Raw genomic sequence first — 10,785 nt, 5'->3', positions numbered from 1 at the left:
GAGAGGGTTGAGTGGGGGCGGGGGGGGGGGGGGGGGGGTGGAATGGTGGTTGGGGGGGAGGGGTGGTGGTGGGGGAGTGGTTGTTGGTAGTAACCAGATCAAATCTGAAAGGTCACAGACCTGAAACGTTAACTCTGTTTCTCTCTCCCTAGATGCGGCCATACCTGTTGTGTATTTATTTTTATTCATTCTTGGGATGTGGGTGTCACTGGCCAGGCCAGCATTTATTGCCCATCCCTAATTGCCCTTGAGAAGGTGGTGGTGAGCTGCCTTCTTGAACCGCTGCAGTCCATTTGGGGCAGGTATACCCACAGTGCTGTTAGGAAGGGAGTTCCAGGATTTTGACCCAGCGACAGTGAAGGAACGGCGATATAGTTCCAAGTCAGGATGGTGTGTGACTTGGAGGGAAACTTGCAGTTGGTGGTGTTCCCATGTATTTGCTGCCCTTGTCCTTCTAGTTGGTAGAAGTCGCAAGTTTGGAAGGTGCTGTCTAAGGAGCCTTGGTGCATTGTTGCAGTGCATCTTGTAGATGGTACACACTGCTGCCACTGTGCGTCGGTGGTGGAGGGAGTGAATGTTTGTAGATGGGGTGCCACTCAAGTGGGCTGCTTTGTCCTGGATGATGTCGAGCTTCTTGAGTGTTGTTGGAGCCGCACCCATCCAGGCAAGTGGAGAGTATTCCATCACACTCCTGACTTGTGCCTTGTCGATGGTGGACAGGCTTTGGGGAGTCAGGAGGTGAGTTACTCATCTCCGGATCCCTACCCTCTGACCTGCTCTTGTAGCCACGGTATTTATATGGCTACACCAGTTCAGTTTCTGGTCAATGGTAGCCCCTAGGATGTTGATAGTGGGGGATTCAGCAGTGGTAATGCTGTTGAATGTCAAGGAGAGATGTTTAGATTCTCTCTTTTTGGAGATGGTCATTGCCTGGCACTTGTGTGGCACGAATGTTACTTGCCACTTATCAGCCCAAGCCTGGATATTGTCCAGGTCTTGCTGCATTTTTAAATGGACTGCTTCAGTATCTGAGGAGTCACGAATGGTGCTGAACATTGTGCAATCATCAGCGAATATCCCCACCTCTGACCTTATGATTGAAGGAAGGTCATTGATGAAGCAGCTGAAGATGGTTGTGCCTAGGACACTTCCCTGAGGAACTCCTGCAGTGATATCCTGGAGCTGAGATGATTGACCTCCAACAACCACAACTATCTTCCTTTGCGCTAGGTATGACTCCAGCCAGCGGAGGGTTTTCCCCCGGATTCCCATTGACCTCAGTTTTGCTAGGGCCCCTTGATGCCATACTCGGTCAAATGCTGCCTTAATGTCAAGGGCAGTCCCTCTTACCTCACCTCTTGAGTTCAGCTCTTTTGTCCATGTTTGAACCAGGGCTGTAATGAGGTCAGGAGCTGAGCGGCCCTGGCGGAACCCAAACTGAGCGTCACTGAGCAGGTTATTGCTAAGCAAGTGCCGCTTGATGGCACTGTTGATGACACCTTCCCTCACTTTACTGATGATTGAGAGTAGGCTGATGGGGCGGTAATTGGCTGGGTTGCACGTGTCCTGCTTTTTGTGTACAAGACATACCTGGGGAATTTTCCACATTGCAGGGTAGATACCAGTGTTGTAGCGGTACTGGAACAGTTTGGCTAGGGGCGCGGCAAGTTCTGGAGCACAGGTCTTCAGTACTCTTGTCGGAATATTGTCAGGGCCCATAGCTTTTGCAGTATCCAGTGCTTTCAGTCGTTTCTTGATATCATGCGGAGTGAATCGAATTGGCTGAAGTCTGGCATCTGTGATGCTGGGGACTTCAGGAGGAGGCCGAGATGGACCATCAACTCGGCACTTCTGGCTGAAGATTGTTGCAAATGCTTCAGCCTTATCTTTTGCACTGATGTGCTGGGCTCCCCCATCATTGAGGATGGGATATTTGTGGAGCCACCTCCTCCAGATAGTTGTTTAATTGTCTACCACCATTCACGGCTGGCTGTGGCAGGACTGCAGAGCTTAGATCTGATCCGTTGGTTATGGGATCGCTTAGCTTTGTCTATCGCATGCTGCTTACACAGTTTGGCCCGCAGATAGTCCTGGGTTGTAGCTTCACAAGATTGACACCTCATTTTGAGATCTGCCTGGTGCTGCTCCTGGCATGCCTTCCTGCACTCTTCATTGAACCAGGGTTTGGTCTCCTGGCTTGATGGTAATGGTAGAGTAGGGGATATGCCGGGCCATGAGGTTACAGATTGTGGTTGATTCCAAAGTCCAAATCTTTAATGTAAATTGTGAGCAGCAGTTGTCCCTGCACTGATCCTTGTGGAACACCACTTCCCAACTTTTGTCACTCTGATTAACTACCCATTACTCCCACTCTTTGTTTTCTGTCTTGAAGTCAACTAGCAATCCGTTCTGCCATTTGTCCCCTGACTCCACATTCTCTGACCTTATTCATTAGTCTATTAAGGGGTACCTTATCGAAGGCTTTTTGAAAATCTAGATACATTAAATCTATTTCATTACCATTGTCTACTCTCCCTGTGATCTCCTCAAAAATTCAATAAGTTTGGTCGGGCAAGTTTTTCCCGATCGAAATCCATACTGACTATTCATTATTATATTTTCCTTTTCTAGATGTTCTTCTATTCTCTCCTTTAGTAGGGATTCCATTATTTTTCCAACTATCGAAGTTAAGCTCTAAAATAAAAGCAAAATACTGCAGATGCTGGAAATCTGAAATAAAAATAAAAATTGCTGGAAATATTCAGCATCTGCAGAGAGAGAAGCAGAGTTAACATTTCAGGACAGTGACCCTTCATCAGAACTGGCAGATATTAGAAATGTAAAAGGTTTTAAGCAAGTAAAGCGGGGGGGTGGGGGGGGGGGGGGTGGGGCAAGAGATAACAAAGGAGAAGGTGTTGATAGGACAGAGGGTCATGGAGAATAACTGACCAGAAGGTCATGGAGCAAAGGCAAATGGTATGTTAATGGTGTGCTGAAAGACAAAGCGTTAGTCCAGAGAGGGTGTGAATAGACTGTAAAGCACAAAGCACTCCAAGCACAAACATTAAAAAAACACACAGAAACAGTGGGTAGGCACAGTAGGAACAAACTAAACAAACTTAAAAAAACTAAGATAAAATAACCAAATAAAAAGAAAAAAGAAAAAATAACTAAACGTAAAAAGGGGGGCCCGTCATGCTCTGAAATTATTGAACTCAATGTTCAGCTCGGCAGGCTGTAGCGTGCCTAATCGGTAAATGAGATGCTGTTCCTTGAGCTTGCGTTGATGTTCACTGGAACACTGCAGCAATCCCAGGACAGAGATGAGAGCGGGGTGGGGTGGGGTGGCGGTGTTGAAATGGCCAGCAACCGGAAGCTCGGGGTCATGCTTATGGACTGAGTGGAGGTGTTAAGCTAACTGGGTCCCACTTCTTAAATATAGAATTATATTTGCTATCTGCCAGTTCTCTGGCAGTACACCTTTTTCTAACTAATCATTAAATATGTGTAGTAATGCCTCTGCTATCTCTTCCCTAGATTCTTTCAAAATGCGTGGATACAATCCATCTGGACTGGGGCTTTACCCTCTTTGAGTTTGATTAGTTTATTCAATACATCTTTTTTATATTTAAATGCACTTATTTCATTATTCATCTCATCATTCAATGTCGTGTCTACCTGTTCTATCTCCCTGGTAAATACGTAGCAGTGCTGGAAGCTTCACACCCACATCTTACAGCTTGCACACACTGCTAGCTAGTCAACTGTGGCAGGCACGTTACCCAAACAAATTGCATTGCATTTGCTGACACACTTCCCTCTCTTTTGCAGGCAAGGCAGCCCACAATAGACAGCAGCAGTAGTTAACTGGCAGGGGGCAGACATGGTTGAATGTACTCAACCCCACGGAGGAGACGGTCTTGGGAATAACTGGAGTAGCCGTTGCTGGCGCCATGGTCAGCAACGTCGCCGAAGCCATCGATGATGGTATGTTCCTGCCTAATGCACTTTCTTAAATCCCATTTATCCTCATCCCGCAATCTCTTTGATGTGTAATCATGCAATTCTTGGTTTTCGCCCACCTCTCTATTTATCACCCCAACTCTACCCTTCTGCATTTATGCTTTCATATACCCAAGAACTGCTGCCTGGCTAGCCAATGGTGCCTGAGGCTGAAGGCCTAGTGAGAACTGACTGAGGAGGAAGAAACACCGTTATTTGATCTGACACTTGCAGCCACCAGCTCAGATACTAGCACTGTGTGAACCTTACAGAGTATCATAAGGTGGGATCTGCACGTGGTGAGTTACTGGGCACAAGTGGGCTGCAGCCTGGGCGAGGGGGAAAGGATTGTGCAGGTACCAACTCTCCAGAGAGCGAGGTTGCATATAAGTTCTGCTGAGAATTCAGGTGAGCACTTTGAGGGGTTGGCATAGAGGAAAATGCTGATGGGCTTGCATATAGAAATGTTTGGTGCATTGGCAGGCCAGAAAGCCTGTTGTTGCTGTCAAGGAGCTTGGATGAGTCCGGCTGCAACTTGGCAAAGACCTTTGTGCAGAGCTTGGACCCCATCATTTTCAGTGTGGAAGTGATGGCCAGCTCCATTAACACACTTGTAGACCCAACTGTTGGATGTTTGGTTTGGCTGCTGCCACCTGAGTGTACCTGGTTAGTCTAGCTTAGAGAAATTACTGAATCTTCAATACTTTGAACATTAACTCTTTATTACATTCTAACTATGTACAGCTTTACACCAGTCTGTGTGATGCCTCTAAAGTCATGCTGCATTTCCCTCCAGTCTCTCACACGTAATCTCTGACATCATCATGGGGGGAGATATTCCTTAAGACCGCAATTGTTGACAACGCGATCGGTAGGTGGCGCTGTTTTGGCACATGCGCAAATACAGCATGTGCCACTAAAACGTCACAGCTTGCGACTGTAGCAGCTGCCAGGACTAAAGATGGCGCTGCTCAAAGAATCACACAGAGGAAACCTAACAAACACATGGCAGTATACAATGGCCGGAGTGAGAGAGTGGAGCGGGCCGGGGAGAGCAGCGCGGGGGGCGGGGAGACCAGCGCGGGGAGAGCAGCGGTGACGGTGACGGCGGCAGGGGGGGGGGAAAGAGGGAGGGAGGGGGGCAGAGTGGGGGAGGGAAAGAGGGCGGGGGGGAAAAAGATAGAGGGGGGGAAAGAGGGAGGGAGGGGGGAAAGGGGGGGAAAGAGGGAGGGGGGGAAAGGGGGGGAAAGAGGGAGGGGGAGGGGGGAAAGAGGGAGGGGGAGGGGGGAAAGAGGGAGGGGGAGGGGGGAAAGAGGGAGGGGGAGGGGGAAAGAGGGAGGGGGGAGGGGAAGAGGGAGGGAATGAGGGAGGGGTGAAAGAGGGAGGGAGGGGGGAGAACTGGGGGAGGAGGGGGAGCGTGGGGGGAGAGGGTGGGGGGAGGGAGGAGGAGAGGGAGGAAGGGGAGAGGGAGGGGGGGAGAGGGAGAGGGAGGGGGGGAGGGGAGAGGTGGGGGAGGGCGGGGCTGGGGGAGATGGGGTGGGGGAGCAGCGGAGCTGAAGAGGAGTGCCTTTTTCTGTGCATGCGCCAGAAACACAACAGCAAAAGACTTACCTGCCAGTCCCTGCACCCGGCGACACCAAGGCCTTCGCACACTCGCTCCCCGCGGCTCTCTACGGCCTCTCGCCTCCGGCCCTCTCCATTCAGCCGTTCCCTCCAGCTGCGGATGCCCAATCCAGTTGCTTCTCCCCTACTTCTCCACAGTACTTCAGGCATTGCAACTGTCTGGTCCCTGCATTTTGCATGCTCCCTCTCCCCACCCCTCCCTGCTCTCCCCACCCCTCTCGCCTCTCCATCTTCACCTCCCCCTCTTCACCTCCCCCTCTTCACCCACCCCTCCCTCCCCCTTTTCACCTACCCTTCACCCACCCCTCTATCCCCCCCTTCACCCACCCCTCTATCCCCCTCTTCACCCACCCCTCCTCTACCCCGCTACCTCCACCCCTCCCTCTACCCCCCTACCTCCACCCCTCCACCACAGTTGAATATCTGAAGTGCAGTTGCAAAGTCGGGGAAAGAGCATGCAAAACAAAGCCTCAACAATTCTGGGGTTAATTAAGCATCCGAGGAACTGCTGTGCATGGATACATGAGTGTTGTGTTTCCAGCATTCCCATTAGACAGACAGGCCGAGTCTCTGCTATGCACAGCTAAAGAGATTGTTCCTGGAGAGCCTTGTGGTGAATGAACGCTTGGCTCTCTATTCCACTACTGTATTGTCCATGTGAAGAAGGCAAAGTCACAAGAGTCTGAGCTCAGTCTATTCTTGGTGAATGTTCCCCAAGTGCATCCCAATGTGCATTCCCAATTCATCCATAAATGCAATGTTCCTTTCCACATCGTGACGAGCTCCGCAGCATGATCCAGTTTCCTTCGTTGCTTGAATGCTGACCTTAAGTCTCAACGATTGTTTTCTCGACGGCATGTTTTACATGAAAAGAAATAAAGCAAATCAGAGTCAGAGCTTGCCTCCGTCCATCCACTGAAATTACTGTTGTGCACACCTTTTTAAGTTCTGCAGTGAAGGCACCAATTGATAACGTCGCCCATGAAGCACTTATTACCCACCTCAGATGCAGGAATCAGCACATCCTTGCGTCCTCTCCTGCACTGCCTCCTTTGCTTGAATGCCGTCCTTAAGTGTCAAGGATTGTTTTCTCAAGGGCACGTTTTACATGAAAGGAAATAAGGAAAGAACATCAGTGTCAGAGCTTCCCTCCCTCCAATGAAATTACTGTTGAACATGCTTTATGTTCTGCAGTATAGGCATGTACTGATAACACCGCCAATGAATCACTTAGTAGCCACCTCAGCTGTAGGAGTCAGGATGATGTTACTGCCCCTATCTCGTGATGGTTCAATGCTGCTCTCAGCGAAAACATGAATGATGTGAGGGTGCTGGAAAAAGAAGCACATTTCTTTTGGACTATGAACATAAAGTTGGCCATTTAGCCCAGCTGTTCCCTGCTAGTGGTTATGCTACTCGTGCGTCTTCCCATCCATTCCCATTTAATCCTGCCTACTACTATCAGCATCACCTTCCATTTCTTTCACTCTTACCTACCTTTGCTTTAAAGCAACACTGAGGATGGGGAACGGTGTGGCTGCACTCCCACCTCACCAGTTGTGTTCGCAGCAAGAGCATTCACATTCGTGCTACCACTGGACACGGCATGCTTGTTTCTTTTAGTGCTCAGTCTCTTCTTGCTGAATGTTCCCCAAGTGCTTGACCCCTTTGGATGCCCTCTCTGCTTGACAGGCAGCAGCTGGCAATTGCGGAGTCTCACAAGGCTCTGCATGGTTGTTTCAAAGGCGGATGGGGAAACAGGTGGCTGTGTGTCCACATGCACTGCTCTGATGGGTGCAGGAACAGGTGGCTGTGTGTCCATGTGCACTGCTCGGATGGGTGCAGGAACAGGTGGCTGTGTGTCCATGTGCACTGCTCGGATGGGTGCAGGAACAGGTGGCTGTGTAACTGAGCAGCAAGGAGAGGGTACCGCAGGTGGGGGAAGTGCATCTTTGAACAGGCAGGTGTATGTATGGTCCATCAGATCATTAGGCCAGGGGGTGAAACGCTCAGGGTCCATGGATTGTGGCACACGACTGATGTCCAGCGCGTGGCCACCTCCATCCAAAGGTGCTTCCGGGCAATTGTTGGGCATAGTAAATAGCTCCATCTCATCAGCCAGTCCTTGCTGCCAGCAGAGAATCTGTCACCGCAGCCAGTCCAGTTTCCTCATGAATGATGCCGTTCCACTCTGCAGAACGGCCTGTTGTAGCTGGTACCATTGATCTGAAAGCAAGCGGTATTTTTCATTGTAGCTGAGGGGCCTTGGCTGTTCCTCTGTAATCACAATGGCAGCAGCCATGCCTGTCGTCGTTGGTGTCTGAGATGCACGCCAGCGACAATTGGGGGCGAGCCTCTCCAAAGACAGACCCAGATGCCTCTGCACAACAATAGCATGTTTGCAGGGCAACAAAGTCTGAATGGAGAAGATGCAGTTGCAGGTAGCCTGGCCATCATGTATCTGCAGTGTGTACTGTTTGGCACCAGAAATCACAGTCACTGTGCCTTCATCCTGCTCCTTGACAGGTACTCGCTGAATGTGGCTATGATCCTGATGCATCAGCTTCACAGCATGACTGGTGAATCCCGTGTAAAATGATTGTAGATCTGCTGGTGCCTCTGCGATGCGCTTGAAAGAGGCTCCCTGCAGGAATGTGGAATAGGAGCACTCCCGATCCAGGACACTATTGTGGAAGATCAGCGCTGAGATGCATTCCTTCATGGATGAGGAGGAGTGGAGCAGGTGCTTTATCTTGCCATTCTCTGACTCAATGCGATTGTTGGTGTTGTTCCCAAACGTTAGGACTTTACCGCGTGAACATGCTGCCCACATCTCCTTCTGTGGAATCCAGTTTGTAAGCAGGTAGTCCTGCAGGGGTGGGTAGAGATGTCCAATCCTCTCTACACAGCTTGTGAGCTTCTCCTCCAAAGGTGCATGAACCATTTCCTTGCAGATCATAAACAACTGATCCCTCAGTTCACCATTCAATGGGTAGCTGCTGATCTTCCTCCTTATGCTCTGCATCACATGGAACTGACAGAGGAGAACCGTTGCAGCTGGGAGATGCTTTTTGATCGCATTGATCTCATTGATGTCTTTATCCACGATGGCTGATCTCACGTGGCAGGCGCTGGATCCCATGAAATCGACAAAAACACCCACAATCTCGTCCAGCATCTGAGACGTCTCATTCCTCACCATGGCATAGAACACAGCCCTGCCCCTACCAACATTGTCCTGCACCATCACTTGGTACAGAGGGTAGCCGCATTTGTTCACCTTGTACGTTCCGTCCATGAACAGCAGTTCAGGAAAGGCCTGCATGTGGGCCTTCATGGCTGGTGTCATGAAGGCAATATAGAGGATGCTGCTTCCCTGCAGGCCAACCCGTACTGCCGCCCCGTCCTGCTGAATCTTCTCCACCGTATCACACCGCATCCATGCTGTCATCCCCTGTTTTGAGCCGGGATTTTACATTTCTAATGTCACTCAGGGTCACGGTCTTATTGAATGAACGGTCCATATAATCCTTCAGCTGTTTGTTCCCAGCCTGTAGCTTGACCAACTCTTCTACCTTCTGCCTTTCATCGTGGTTCAGTTGTCATCTCCTTACATAGAAGCATAAACATTCTGGATGCAAAACATGACCGGTATGTACAAGATGGTAGGAGTTGACACACAGTTTGTTCTTGCTCGTATTGAATTTCACACTGATGAAGACCTCACAGCCCAGGGTGAGATACCTGAAAAGTTACACAGACATTCAATGAGCACGCCCCACGTGCCTCGTGCCCTCACTAAAACGCCAGCCATCCCCAGGTGTGTTGCTGGCAGCAGTCTACATGTGCACCATGACAAGGTCCCAAAATCTGGTGCGCACCTGTTTCGCAGTCCAGAGGAGGTTGCGCAGAGGTGGTCGCCCAGCCATTGGTCTATCCAGGAAATCACAACAAAGGCAGTCCGTAGACACGGGGGCAGTATGCGCGTAGCTTTGTGGGCACAGGATCTCACTGACGAGATGTATTGATACTGCAAATCTAATCTTGGTTCAATGCACATCAAGGAACAGCTTTGCAGGACTGACAAGCTACACAAGTGGAAATGTAGTGATCGCAGCACCTACCTCTGATTCAGTCTCACTCCAGTGGAACTGATGCGTGGCTGCCCATAGTGTACACAGCACAGCCTCACTGAGGCATACTTAAAGCGGATGGGAATTTCGACTCGCCGTCTCTTGTTTTCCCTCTCAAGCGTATGGGTGCTCACTTTTTTAAATAGACTCCCCGTTGCCTGTAAGCACAACAGCAAAGCCCATTTAAATAGCATTGTTAACATAGTGAAACATAACAAGGCACATCACAGGATGTGCCTGCAGACCATGCTACCTGTTGAAACATCTCAGGTTTACTGCTGAAGTCGTCATAACTCTCAAACTCCTGGGTTGTGAAGGTGGCAAGGAACTGCTCTGTGGAATCTACTGATGTTGCCATGATCGAAGTTTGAAGTTCAGGAAGGCTATTAAGGGACCACACGGGAAACATGAGATGAGATAAGAAATACAGAATGCACTCCATTGAAACGTTACAAAAACAAAAGTGACCGTTTAGATGGTAGGTTGTTCGCTGGACTGCAGCACATGTACTGCGTACACACAGCAACTCATAACAGGGACTGGAGAACATGCGGTGCCCCAGACAATGGAAATGCTTTCAGAGCAGCTTACAACAGGGACTGGAGCACATGCGGTGCCCCAGACAATGGAAATGTTTTCAGAGCAGCTTACAATGGCAGAGCAACTTACCTTGGAACAATCTCCTGTGTCTAATGAAAATGAAGCAAATCTCCAAAACGACTAAATAATTCAGATAAAATGCGAGAAAATGCCCGACGAAACCTCTCCTCCTTCCACTTTCAAAAAGTCGCGCCGAAGCTTTGACGCATGCGTGAATATCCGAAGATTGACGCATGCGCAGAGGCCAACCTGGCGCGTTGCCCGAGGAAGACGACGTAACGCGATGACGTCATCTACGCATGCGCAAAGCGGCCCTGGCACGCCGGACCGCAGCACATGTGCAGAGAGCAGGAGACCGTGTGCGCATGTGCGCACCGCGTCATCTGCGCATGCGCAAACTGGTCCTGGCAAGCCGGACCACAGCGCA

This window comes from Heterodontus francisci, chromosome 15 (assembly GCF_036365525.1).
Source record: "Heterodontus francisci isolate sHetFra1 chromosome 15, sHetFra1.hap1, whole genome shotgun sequence".
NCBI lineage: Eukaryota > Metazoa > Chordata > Chondrichthyes > Heterodontiformes > Heterodontidae > Heterodontus > Heterodontus francisci.
Note: the sequence above shows the minus strand (reverse complement) of the source record.